The sequence below is a fragment of the Alexandromys fortis genome, unplaced genomic scaffold (genome assembly GCF_014885135.2).
Source record: "Alexandromys fortis isolate MF-2015 unplaced genomic scaffold, M_Fortis_MF-2015_v1.1 scaffold_52, whole genome shotgun sequence".
Classification (NCBI taxonomy): domain Eukaryota; kingdom Metazoa; phylum Chordata; class Mammalia; order Rodentia; family Cricetidae; genus Alexandromys; species Alexandromys fortis.
The window spans coordinates 4,567,927-4,582,447 of NW_026067929.1; the positions used below are offsets into that span (position 1 = coordinate 4,567,927).

General features: G+C 41.2%; 1 long non-coding RNA gene across 5 annotated transcripts in view; it reads right to left on the reverse strand.

The window, feature by feature from the left end:
- Positions 1 to 13,503, reverse strand: part of LOC126503290 (uncharacterized) — a 31,190-nt gene extending 17,687 nt beyond the window's left edge. For 3 of the 5 annotated variants that reach the window (XR_007592242.1, XR_007592240.1, XR_007592239.1), the window contains exons 1-3: positions 13,186 to 13,503; positions 11,111 to 11,456; positions 2,912 to 2,995 (exon numbers count right to left, since the gene is read on the reverse strand). This is a non-coding gene — a long non-coding RNA (uncharacterized lncRNA). Of the gene's footprint in view, positions 1 to 2,911; positions 2,996 to 9,241; positions 9,342 to 11,110; positions 11,457 to 13,185 lie in introns of all 5 variants that reach the window. The other 2 variants (XR_007592243.1, XR_007592241.1) reach the window with 1 other exon arrangement.
- Positions 13,504 to 14,521: the final 1,018 nt, after the last annotated feature.

The window sequence follows — 14,521 nt, forward strand, 5'->3', positions numbered from 1 at the left end:
GATCATCCTAACCCAGGAGAAGCAGAAAAAAACAATTTTAAATGTAACTTTATGAGTAGGATGGAGACCTTTAGAGAGGAAATGAAAAATTCCATTAAAGAAATGGAGAAAAAGACGAGCAAAATATTGGAAGAAATCAATAAGTCTCTCAAAGAAACCCAAAAATTCAAGAAAAAAAACAATAAAACAGGTGAAGCAAACAGTTCAAACAGATCAAGACTTGAAGACTAAAATAGAGACAATGAAGAAAACACAAACCGAGGGAATCTGGATATGGAAAATCTGGTAAATGAATGGGAACTACAGAGGCAAACATAACCAACAGAATATAAAAGATGGAAAAAAGAATCTCAGATGCTAAAGATACTATTCCGGAGATTCATTGGTCAAAGAAAACATTCAATTCAACAAATTCTGAATACAAAACATCCAAGAAATCTGGGACATCATGAAAAGACCGAACCTTAGAATAATAGTGATAGGAAGAAGGAAAACTCCAGCTCAAAGGCACAGAATATGTTCAACAAAACCATAGAAGAAAACTTTCCAAACCTAAAGAAGGATATCCCAATGAAGGTACAAGAAGCTTACAGAACACCAAATATACTGAACAAAAAAAAGTCCCTTCACCATATAATAATCAAAACACATAACATACAGAATAAAGAAACAATATTAGAGCTGAAAAGAAAAAAAAAGGTCAAGTAACATATAAACACAGACCTCTCAGAATTACACCTGACTTCTCAGTGGAAACCATGAAAGTCAGATGATCCTGGACAGATGTACTATAGACACTAAGAGACCATGGATGCAAGCTCCAGACTACTATACCCAGCAAAGCTTTTGAACACCATTGATGGAGAATACAAGATATTCTGTGATGAAACCAGATTTAAGCAGTACCTAATCACAAGCCCAGCCCTACATAAAGTACTAGAAGGAAAATTCCAACCCAAGGAGTTTCCATCAACCAACCACAAAAACACAGGCAACAGATAATCTCCCACCAGCAAGTCCCAAAGAAGGGAAACACACAAACACTACCACCAAAAAAAAAAAAAAAAAACAGGAATTAACCATCACTGGTCAGTAATATCTCTTAATATCAATGGGCTCAATTCACCTATAAAAAGAACAGGTTAAGAGAATGGATACAAAAGCAGGAGCCATCTATCTGCTGTATACAATAAACACACCTCAACCTCAAAGACCGACATTACCTCAGAGTAAAGGGCTGGAAAAAATTTTCCAATCAAATGGACCAAAGAAATAAGCAGATGTAGCTATGCTGATATCTAACAAAATAGATTTCAAACAAAAATTAATCAGAAGAGGACACTTTATACTTATAACAGGAACAATCCATCAAGATGCAGTCTGAATCCTGAACATCTATGCCCCAAATACAAAAGCACCCACACCTGTAAAAGAAACATTACTAGGGGCTGGAGAGATGGCTCAGAGGTTAAGAGCATTGCCTGCTTTTCCAAAGGTCCTGAGTTCAATTCCCAGCAACCACATGGTGGCTCACAACCATCTGTAATGGGGTCTGGTGCCCTCTTCTGGCCTGCAGGCATACATACAGACAGAATATTGTATACATAATAAATAAATAAATATTTTAAAAAAAGAAAGAAACATTACTAAAGATTAAATTGCACATCAAACTCCACACACTAATAGAAGAAGATTTCAATATCCCACTCTACCCAATTGACAGGTCAACCAGACAGAAAATTAACAGATGTCATGACTCAAATGGACTTAACAGACATCTACAGAACATTCCACCCAAACACAAAAGAATATTTCTTCACAGCACCTCATGGAACCTTCTGTAAAATTGAACACATACTCAGAAACAAAGCCAACCTCAACAGATACAAAAAAATAGGAATAACTCCCCTGTATCTTATTGGATCACCATGCTTTAATGTTAGAATTTAACAACACTAATTGGAGAAAGCCTGCAAACTCATGGAAATTGAACAGTGCTCAATTGAACCACCCCAGAAATAAAAAAATTAAAGATTTCCTAGAATTCAATGAAAATGCAAGCACAATGTACCCAAACCTATGGAATATTATGAAAGCAGTGCTAAGAGGAAAGTTTATAACACTAGGGGCCCACATAAAGGAAATGAAGAAATCTCATACTAGTGAATTAGCAGCACACCTGAAAGCTCTAGAACAAAAAGAAGCAGACTCGCCCAGGAGGAGTAGATGACAGGAAATAATCAAAATCAATAAAATAAAATAAAAACAAAGAGAACAATACAAAGAATCAATGAAACAAAGAGCTGGTTCTTTGAGGAAATTAACAAGGCAGACAAACTCTTGTCAAAACTAATCAAAAGGCAGAGAGAGGACATCCAAATTAACAAAATCAGAAATGAAAAGAAGGACATAACAACAGACACTAAAGAAATTCAATAAATCATTAGGTCATACTTCAAAAACCTATACTCCACAAAATTGGAAAATATAAAAGAAATGGGCAATTTTTCTGGATAGTTATCACATACTAAAATTAAATCAAGACCATGCAAACAATTTAAATAGACCTATAACATGCAAGGAAATAAAAGCAGTCATCAAAAGCCTCCCAACAACAACAACAAAAAGCCCAGGGCTGGATGGTTTCAGTGCAGATTTCTACCAGAACTTCTAATATAGGTATTAGAAGAGCTAGTACCTATACTACTCAAATCGTTCTACACAATAGAACAGAAGGAACATTGTCAAACTCTTTTTATGAGGTTACAGTAACCCTGATACCAAAACCACACTCAACCAGACTCAACCAAGAAAGAGAATTACAGACCAATCTCACGTATGAATATAGATGCAAAAATACTCAACAAAATACCGGCAAACCAATCCAAGAACACATAAAAAAATTACTCACCATGATCAAGTCAGCTTCATTCCAGAGAGGCAGGGATGGTTCAACATATGAAAATCTATCGATGTAATCCACCATATAAATAAACTGAAAGAAAAAAAAACATATGATCATCTCATTAGATATTGAAAAAGCATTTGACAAAATCCAACACTCGTTCATGATAAAGGTCTAGTAGATATCAGGGATACGAGGAACATATCTAAACATAATAAAAGCAATATACAACAAGCCGACAGCCAACATCAAATTAAAAGAAGAGAAACTCAAAGGGATTCCATTAAAATCTGAAACAAGACAAGGCTGTCCACTCTCTCCATATCTATTCAAAATAGTTCTTTTTTTTTCTTTCTTTCTTTCTTTATTTATTAAATATTTCAGTCTCTTCCCCACCTCCGCCTCCCCTTTCCCTCCCCCTCCACCAATCCATTCCCCCTCCCTCTTCAGCCCAAAAACCCAAAGAAAAACATATAGGCATCCTCCTGAATATTAACCTTCATCAGGCGATGAAAGGAGACAGAGACAGAGACCCACATTGGAGCACCGGACTGAAATCTCAAGGTCCAAATCAGGAGCAGAAGGAGAGCGAACATGAGCAAGGAACTCAGGACCGCGAGGGGTGCACCCACACACTGAGACAATGGAGATGCTCTATCGGGAACTCACCAAGGCCAGCTGACCTGGGTCTGAAAAAGCCTGGGTTAAAACCGGTCTCAAAATAGTTCTTGAAGTTCTGGCTTGAGCAATAAGACAACAAAAGGAGATCAGGGGAGTTCAAATTGGAAAGGAAGAAGTCAAACATTTGCTATTTGCAGATGATATGATAGTGTCCATAAGTGACCCCAGAAACTTTACCAGAGAACTCCTACAACTGATAAAAAACCTTCAATAATGTGGCAGGATACATGATCAACTCAGAAAAATCAGTAGCCCTCTTATATACAAATGATAAAGAAGCTGTGAAAAAAATCAGAAAAACATTACCTTTCACAATAGCCACAAATAATATAAAATATCTTCGGGTAACACTAACTAAAGAAGTGAAAGACAGTCTTTGAGAAAGAAATTGAAGAAGATATCAGAAAATGGAAAGATCTCCCATATCCTTGCATAGGTAGGATCAACATAATAAAAATGGCAATCCTACCAAAAGCAATCTATAGATTTAATGCAGTCCCCATCAAAATTCCAACACAATTCTTCACAGACCTTGAAAGAACAATAATCAACATCATATGGGAAAATAAAAACCAGGATAGCCAAAACAATCCCTGTACAATAAAGGAACTGCCAGAGGCATCACCATTCCTGACATCAAGCTCTATTATAGAACTACAGTAAAGAAGACAGCTTGGTATTTGGCATAAAAAAAAAAAAAGACAGGTTGACCAATGAAATTGAATCAAAGACCCAAATATTAATCCACACACCTATGAACTTTTGATTTTTGAGAATCTAAAATTATACAACGAAAAACAAGAAAGCATCTTCAACAAATGGTGCTGCATAACTGGTCGGCAACATGTAGAAGAATGCAGATAGATCCATATCTATCACCATGCACAAAACTCAAGTCCAAATGGATTAAAGACTTTAATATAAATCCAGCCATACTGAATATGATGGGAGAGAAAGTGGGAAGTAGCCTTCAATGCATGTGCATAGGACACCACTTCCTAAATATAACACTAGTAGCACAGAAACTTAGAGCAACAATAAACAAATGGGACCTGCTGAAAATGAGAAGCTTCTGTAAAGGAAAGGACACAGTCAATAAGACAAACAGGCAGCCTACTGAATGGAAAAAGTTCTTTATCAACCCCACATCAGACAGAGCATATATTTTTAAAAAAATTAGACATCAAAATTCCAAATAATCCAATTTCAAAATGGGGTACAGAACTAAACTGAGAATTCTCAACAGAAGAATCTCAAATGGCCGAAAGACACTTAACTTAAAGAAATGTTTGAAATACATAGCCATCAAAGAAATACAAATCAAAAGGAATCTTACACCAGTCAGAATGGCTATTAATTGTCTGGACAGAAAAAGCATTAATGATACATCCCGGGGAATAAGAATACACTGTGAATTTGATAACTTGGTTGCAATGGAACAATTTTTTAAAAGTAAAACTGAAGTTATCCCAGTTAACTCGAGAGCTCTATTCTCCCCACCTCATTCTTTCCTTCTTTCTGGGTTCTAGAGAGGGGAGGACGCGGCAGATAGCATCTCAACAATATGGTCATCTAAGAGTAGCATTTGACATGCCAACATGGATGTAGAAATTGTACACCTAGCCTACCCCTAGATCAAGAGATACTGGCTACAAAGGGCTATGGAGAGAGGGCAATTCAGCCCTCTTCAGGGAGGAGACGCAGATAAGTTACCCAATTCCAAGGGGTCAGCCCTAAACACAGATATGAGAACAACACTAAATGGCTTTTGCAGGTTGTTTTTATATATGAATATACATGTGCATAGATATATGCAGCAATGGTAATTTAAAAAGGGGTCACGAATTTGAAACAGAATTGGGGAGAATAAGAGAAGATGGAGGGGTAGAATGGTGTAAATACAGCACTCATGTTTGAAATTCTCAAAACCAACAAGTTAAAGAACTCCCCTAGGAGGTATTCCTTGACTCCTCCTAAAATATTATTAACTAAGTTATGTAAATAGTATTAAGAACATTCTCAAACAGGAGGTAGCTAGTCAACCTGGATTCACTGGTAAATTTTATAGAACAGTTCAGTAAGAAATAACATAAACTATTGGCACTCTCTTTCAGAAATGAGGACCAGCCAGCACTGCCCTAACCAGCAAAACCTAAGCCAGACAAGAAAATATTATTTCTGAAAACAAGGTATCTATATTATGAGCATAGATATAAAAGCCCCTAGTGAAATATTAGCAAATAAATCCAGAAAAGTTTTTTAAATGATATATCAGAATCAAGTGGGAAATATTCTAGGTATCCCAGGTATTCAAAAGTCAAAAATATTTTTTTATAATCTACCAGGTAGGCAAATAATAACTACATGGAGTATGCCCATTAGTGCCATAAAAGCATTTAACAAGGTTAAATGCTCAGTCGTGGGGGGAAAGTGAAACAGAAACCACCAAGTACATTTAAAATAGAAATAAATTTTCTTTTTCAAAATTTGACTTTAAAACATCTAAAAAATACCTTCGGTTACATCATGTTGGAAGAGGTCAAACCCGTGTCTTCTGTTAATTCAAGGGAAAGCGTAGGTTGCCTTTCTTAGTATTTTTACAAACTATCGTGTGTGAAATCATAACTATTGCAATAAGAAAGAAGAGTAAAAGCTATTCTAATTAGAAAAAAGGAAATAAAAATGTCTTCATTCATAAGTGATGGGCTGATGTAGAAAAGTTTCAAAAGAACCTACAAAATCAGCTCCAAGAATCAGCAAGAGAGGACCTGATGTCCTGGGCGGAGTGGGTACGCCAGAGGCAGCTGCTATCAAGAGCAATTGGTCTTTCACTGTGGAAAAATGTTAGTCCAAACAGACAGACCCTAAGTCCATGACCAAAAGGAGTCAACATCCGCGTTCCCCTGGGAAATGAGCAGAACTCTACAGGAAGACCACATGTGTCTTTTCTTTTCTCTTATTTTATACTCCTTGAGAAGAGAGACCGGGAATAAGAGCCAGGAATCAAAGAAGAGAGAACCTAACTAGCAGAGACGACACATCAGCTGCGTTCACGTGTCAGAACAAAAACGCTCTACGGTTGAATAAAGGAAACTGTAGCTGTGTGGCTTTATAAGATGGCAGTCGGGAGACTCCAGCCTTCATGTTAGTATAAGAGACAGGAAAGATGAAGGAAACTGTGTTGAAGCTTCTTCCCAAAGATATTGCCCACATTTGCTTTCTGCCTAAACATCGGCGTGAACAATAGCAGGCTGTCTAAGCCTCATCCACCCTAGTCTGAAGTTGTTTTGTTTAAACTAGAATGTCTGTGCTCATTTCTGCAGTGGGCTGTGATGTCTGTGTGTCTGTCTGCTCTCTGATGATGTGTGTGCACAACCAAATGCCAGGTTTGCGAGAGTAATCGCCACCCTGCAGCTGAGCCCTGTAATCATCCCACTGAACCCGGCGCAACTGTGCAGACCTGTCTTAGCCTCACCACAGGCAGTCTTCACGTATGAAGCTCGGATTATTCTGCTTTGAGGGGAGTTCCCGCTGAACAGAGTCCCACAACCCTGAGATCTGGCCATTCCTGCTCCCCAACCCCAGCACTCTTTCGAAATGTGGCTTTGGGAGCTGTTTGTCTGAGGGGCAGCACTTTCAGGCTGGTGTTGAGTGTCCCCAGAGTTCCTGTCATCCACGCAGTCATTGCTCTGTCCTCCAAAGCATTAAGGCTCTTGACAAGTCACAGGAGTCCACAACAGCTGAGGCTCCCCCTGGGTCTAAGAAGAGCCTCTCTCCAACCCGGTGCTGGGGATAATCAAAGAAATTCCACGCAGCAGGCTGCAGCAGCAGGCTCAGCTTTTAGCCTATCTGCACACTTTTTATGGCTCCACCTCTACCTACACAACCCAAACAACAGGAGAAACCTAAGAAACCAAATGCCTGTTCAAAGCAATTTCTGCACATAAGGGCACAGAACAGGATATTATCCCTTTTCCATCTTTCAGTCCATCCACAGGATCCAGGCCTAGGTCATTAAAATCACTTAAACCTGCCCTTTATTGCCAGCCTTGCAAGGAAAGAGGTATTAAGCTGGTTTGCAAAACATTCCAACCTACAATATGTCACTAGCCAGGCCTCTATTCCCAGAGATGAGGAGGCCGCTGTCTGTGAGTGGAGGTGTACCATTAAGTCAATCACAACACAGACCTGGGAACTTTTGTTTTTCCAGAATGGGTTTTTCTGTAAGAGTTTGCAAAGCCCTGAATCTTGTCCTTTCGTTCTCCCATCTTTAAATGACAACCTGAAAGCTGCTAACAGATCTAGACTTGACACCTGCTATTTAGAATTCTAAAGGGGAGGGGTGATCAGAGTCCACACCAGCAGAGGAAGATGTTCTCAGTCAGCCTCTGTCCCTAGAGAGTGACTTGCAGTTCGGCCTGTGTCTACCTCACTCAGGAGCTAATTTCTCTGGGATGAGAAGCTCTGTCTAAATTGGAAACAAAGAAATCTCCAGAGAATTGTTATCAAAAAAGGGTGAGGGAACAACAACAACGAAACAAAAGCCCACTTTCCACAGCCCTTCCTCACTGGAACCCTTGTCAACAAAAACATCAAGATATCTAAAGCTCAAACTCTAGCCTCTTCATAAGTGACGCATTCAGACAAAAACAAAAGAAAACAAACAAGCAAAACCTCCTGAATTTGCAGAGCCAGAAGATAGATAGCACTTTCAAATAGAAGAGAAAGGGGATCGTAGAAAGGTTCTGCGAGGGAAAATGTCTACAAAGGCATTCACTCTATGACTCAGTGGATAGGAGCAGAAGCCTAGGAAGGGAAGAATGGGAAGTTACAGCCAGCTGTGCAGCATCAGAAAACCTGCTCTGCTAGGGGGCACAGTGGGAAGCAAGGATCAGGAGAACAAAGACAGTGAAGGAAGCTGAAGCATCGTGAACCCTCTACGCAACAAAGAAATCAGAACCCCAGGGATGGGGCATCCCCCCCCCCCGTGCTATAAAAGAAGATGTAGGAAGGAAATACAAGATAAACACCATCTTCAAGTGAATCACTGTGTGCTTCTCGATGTCTTCAGGAACACTGGTTAGCTAGTGAGACAATATGGAAAATAAAAGCCAATATGAGTAGAAATTCAAAAGGGAAAATAATGCAGGCACCTAATTGCTTCGCAATTTAAGGATGATGAAACAGAAGACACTGAGATTAAAGGAAAGACTGGCATGACCTCCTAAGCCTTTATCTCGCCTGGAGTTAAACACCGTGGCTCTTCAAAAGGACAAGAAAGCATGTGTTTACAGTCAGATGCGGGGTGACATGGAACCCTTGGGTACAGAGATGACTCAAATCTGTCCGAGGTAAATAGGTTTAGGAAAAATTAAATGCGAAATCCAGAATTACTTATTCACTAGTTCAGCAGGGTTGTAATGTGTGCATCTGAAACCTCCCTAAGCATATACCAATGTGGTTCTCGACTGCCCCAGTCTGTGTCGCCAGAGTCTCACACAGAACATCCACTGCGCTTTGTTCGATAGAAATCTCAGAGACTCTTTGAGGGTCAGTATCTCTGAGATGAAAGTGACCTGATATGGCTTAGATCTTCAATATTAAAATAATCTCACCTAGTATATTTGAGCTGCTTTCAACAGTTCATTAAAATACCTGCAAAGACAGCAGTGAAGACTGAAACTCCCTACTTCCAACCAACAGATGCTCATAGCAGACTGGGGGACTCACAGCTTCAATGCAAGAGAAGTTTCTTCTAAAACAAACAAACAGAAAGGAGATGTTGGAAAAGAAGGAGACTGTGCTCAGATGTTTGCAGGCATCTTTGCTGATATGGTCAGCCTCACAAACGGAGGGAGGCATCTGATTGTGCCCTCTCTGGGTCCACCGCCACAGGAACAGTGTGTGAGCTAAAAACTCCTCCAGACAAACCTAGCAGGAGCTCATCACATAGGACCTGGTGATCCTGTTTCTAAAAACCTGGTCTAAAGAAGATGCCGGAGGCGTTAAGCAGGATAGATGCACAAAGTTGTTTAGGGCATCCCTCAAAAATCAAGTGAAGAAATTGGCAACTACATGAACATCTTTCTCAGAGGAAGAGTTAAATAAATCATGACCTAGCCTTGAGATCTAACACAGAAGCTCAGCTTCAGGGGAATTAACAATGAACATGTTGAAAATACATCATTGGGAAAGAGTAGAAATAACCTTTAGAGTATATAAATGTTAAAATCTCTCTCCCTCTCTTTCTCTCTCTCTAACACACACACACACACACACACACACACACACACACACACGTGCGCGCGCCAGAATAACATCAAAGTCAACAAACAAGTTATTAGTGGTTCCCTGGCTGACCAAAACCCATGACATATTAAAATGTCTACACAATGAGCACTAGGCACTAGTCATCTTTTATAACATAATAACTACATAAACATTATTGAAATAAAAGAAATTAACAAAGTGTCATCATTATGTGTAGAACAATACTGAACTGTGAATAAGACTGATTCTTTTATTAGCGAAGACCAGTTCATCACTTGAATCTGAGCATGCCTCTAGGTGTGATGGTATAGAATAATTTAATTAAAACTATAAATCTCAAGTGTGACATTCAGCAATAGCACAAGGTAAGAATAAGCCAGATCCAAGTATATGCAATAGAAGTAGCTAGGGAACCTTCAAAACTGAACTCTGCAGCCATACAAAACAGAGGGTGAGAGCATAGTATGTCATTTTTCAGGTGACATGGGTGATCCTGGAGGTTTATACAACATAAACCAAGCACAGAAACACAATTATAGTACATATCCTCCTTCATATGTGGAACTTAAACAAGTTGATCTCCAAAGAATATTGATTAATATTGCTTAGTTACCAGAGACTGAGAAAAAGAGCTAAGATAACAGGTTCCAAAATCCATGGGAAAAGAAGAGTGAGTTCCAGAGGCCTATAGCAGAGTAGGCAAAGATCATTCCAAGTGATTTACCCATTTCAAAGTAGCTATAAGAGAGGGCTTCATGTTTCCCAAGACAAATAAGAGAAGCCTTGGGGTGCAGTGACTTCAATTGCTCTGACTTGACTATGACACACTAAGTGTGTTCAGTGGTCTGAATGAGATATCCCCCGAGTCTTGGGCATTGGGATACTTGGTCCACTATTGTTGACCCTGTTGGGGGATGTTTAAGAGATGCAGTCTTGTCAGAGGAAGTACACCACTTGAGGTGGGTTTTGAGAGTAAGAAACCTCACCTAGTTCTGGTTCAAAATATGAGACCTCAAATTCCTGCTCCTGTTAGCAGGCCTCTGTCCCATGGACTCTTACCCCCCTTGGAACCATAAGCCCAAATAAATCCTTTCTTTGATAAATGACCTTGGCCATGGTGTTTCATCACAGCAATAGAAAAACAACCAATAAAGAAGTTGGTTTTCTGTTTTTGTTTTGTTTTGTTTTTGTATTTTTTTGAGACAGGGTTTCTCCAAGAAGTTAGTACCAAAAAATAAGCTAGAGCTGACAGACCTGACCATGCTGGTTTTTGGAAGACTGTGGAGAAGTTGCCTTGGTTATGATGTGTTACCATAGCAATAGAAAAGTCACTAATGTAGTATGTTTGTAAGTGCCACACCAAATATCACAAATTGGTACCACGATCAGTCAACTAAAGCCAGAACTTTTAAATGTGCTGTCTGGTCAACCTTTCCCACAGGTTTGGGGATATTGCAAGCACGGAGCTGATCCTCAGCATCCTCTATCATGAATAGGATTGCTCCAAATGCAGAAAATGATTCTCTGATGCAGGTCAGATGGCGTGGTTAGCACTGGAGAGGTCCTTCATCATGGTGGCAGGTGGCAGATTCACAAACAGCTAGACACAGAGAGATGAAAATAATAGAAGACGTCATACAAGAATAAACGACCCGGCACTTCATTCTACAGTGAGTTCCCACATCAGTGCCCCTGGAATACATTGAGAGCATATCATTAAAGCTGTGTCTTCACATCCCACAAGGACATAGGCTAGATCACCCAAAGAAGAAAACATCGATATGTCAAATGTACATGTAGGTGGCCTGCGGCAACAAGAAATAGGCCTTCATTCCATCCCATTAATATTTTATCTGAATTGCATTTTTCCCTTGTAGTCTGTGATCATACCAGGCTGAGCTATCCACAGTCAGGATGCTACTTGGCCTTTTTAGATTTATTCATCATTGTCTCCAAATGAAACAGTTAAATTTTATGCAGCAATACAGCATAAAAAGCCAGAGATCTTGTCGTGTGTTTTCAAAAGTAAATCATTGTCACCCATCCAGAAAAGCAACATAATGGAACATTTAAATTCTGTCACTGAAAACCTTCGACACATGGAGATAATGCTGAATATGTAGGTGTTTAATATTTTTAATGCAGAAAGATGTTAAATAAATATTTACAAGTGTTTACTTGAAATTCAAAATCAGTTACTGTGGGAAGCCAAAACATGTAGGAAAGGGGTATTTAGAATATTTTCTTTGTAAATTTGAAGCTGGCTAAGGATCAAGACTTTAACAGACTGCAGGCAGAAGTCGCGGGAATGCTGGAAGAAGGCAAGAAGGACAAAGATTCAAACAAATTTACAGAAAGAACAGGATTTTCCACTTACAGCCATTTTGAGATCATCCCGCCCCACCTGCCTCCCTGGGTGTCTCAGAAGCCACCTTAGCTAGATGGCTCTCACAGGGCAGAATGGTACTGTGACCACAGATGAATGTCCGTCCTCCACAGCCCGCAGTGTCCCCTGGAACACAGCTGTCAGCTGGACATGCCTGTGAACGACGCCTTTCACCTCTGTGGTGGAAACCCTTGTGATTAACGCCTGGGTTTCAAGGCTTCTCCTGTGGGATATTATGAAGTGCAGGATTGACTCCAAGCAGTGGCTGCCACATCTGTTTATGAATGCAGTCAACAGACACAGGACGTGCAAATAGGAATGAAGTATTAAATTCCACATGCCCGGGGGAGGGGAGTTGAATTGTGCAGGAGAAGCTGCAGAATCCTCCAGTGCGTCCCTCCCCCACCCAGCTGCTCTTTCTGGCTCTCCTTTACCAAACCTCCTCCTTTCGGGGACCTGTGAGGTCGGCTCATGTCAAGCTCGGGCTTATGTGCTCCTCTCGTTCTTCCAGTGCTTTCTGTCCCTCTGCCAAATGCCATCCGCATAAGGGTGGTGCCCAGAGGCCCTGTGCAGCTATGCCCAGCCCTGGCGAGTGGGTCCAACTGCTTACAGAGCAGTGTCCCTAGGTTCCGGAAGTCATCTCCAACCCGCATGGGAAGCCTGTAACTCCTGCCTCCAAATGTTTCTTTTCTCAATTTTCCCATTACACAAATGTCATCATGACCCATCCCCCGGGCCCCAACCTAGGCATCCCCATCACTAATCAGCATCTCTTTCCTCCTAGGCGAGCCACATCCTGCCTGTTATCTTGAGAGCATATTCTGGCCATAAGCTCTCCCGCTTCTTTCTTCATCTGAGCTATGCAGATCTTGTCTGCCGTGCAGCACTGCAGGCGGTACAGTCTCCAGCCGGCCAGGGCTCCAATCCCAGCGCTCCCACTTACCGGCCAAGGCAAATCCATTTCCCGTTCTCTCTCGCAGAACTGCTGATAAGCTCGGGGCGTGCTGAAACAGAGCAAACACTGGCCGACAGGACCCTGGCCCCATCATAGTTTATCTTCTTTGTGGCAGCCAGGGCGAAGCGACATAAACCAGACCTGATCACTCCTGTGTTACACACAACAGTGTCTGCCTCTTTTCATTAGTCCACATTCCCTCCTGGGACTAAAGCATGGTCGTGGGATGGCATCTGTTTCCAAGAGTTTTCTGAGCCATCCAGGCCACCAATCACTGGACCTCATGTTTCACAACACCCAACACATTCCTCCATGGACTGCTTCCTCCTACCCTCACCCTTCCTCCTCCCTCCCTTCTCTCTGTGTGTGTATCCTTTCCTCTCCCTCTTCCCCTGCCTGCTTCCTTCCTCTTCCCTCTTGCCCCATCCTTGCCTCTTTCCCTTGGCTACCCCATCTCCATCCCTCTTTACCTTTCACCCTTCCTCTCCCCCTCCCTCTTCTTCATGACCTCCGAGCCTCAGCGCAGAATAACTTCTAACTCTGGATGGGAAGATGTAGAAGGCAATGATACAGCAGGGACAGATGCCAAGTGAGGGATGTAGACCAGCAAAGAGAGGGCCCAGCTGGACCACATGAAACTGATGACCAGACATCAAAGGGAACCCGAACTTCAGAATGGAACTCTGTATCTTACAACGTGGAGATCCTAGGTGACTGAGACAAGGGTCCAAATCAACAGAGAAAGAGATAGTGGAATCTCAAAGGAAGAAATTTGGAAATGTAAAAGTATCTTCATTCTTAAAGAAAAAAAAAGTTCATGCCAGGTGGTTGTGTGCACACAAGTTCAAGGCCAGCCTCATCTACAGAGTGATTTTCCAGGACAGCCAGGGCTACACAGAGGAACCCCATCTAAAAACAAAATGAAATAAAACAAGCAACAGCAACAACAATGCATTCCATCAGTGTGGCTTTGATTGTTTTATAGAGGACAAGAGAATGGGGCGGGGTGACTGTAAGCAGAGAGAGCGAGTCTGGTTTCGCTGGTGCTGTTGATTTCGTGTACTGAGGCTGTTAAAGGCAGGCTTCTGTGCTGTGGGTAATGACCTCGAACAGAGTGGAGAAATAGCGGTGCAGTAGAAGCCTTCCTGGACAAAGTTCTTGAGTAGGTAGAGACATGTGGGCCAGTCAGGAGGGCTGGCCTTTGAGAGGGCTGTGCACATGTCTTCAGCAAGGGCTGTTAAACTTGAGTGTGCATCAGGCAAAGGCAGGCAGAACACGTGAACACAAATGCTTGTTAGAGTGAGGTATGGTGCAGGGTGTGGTC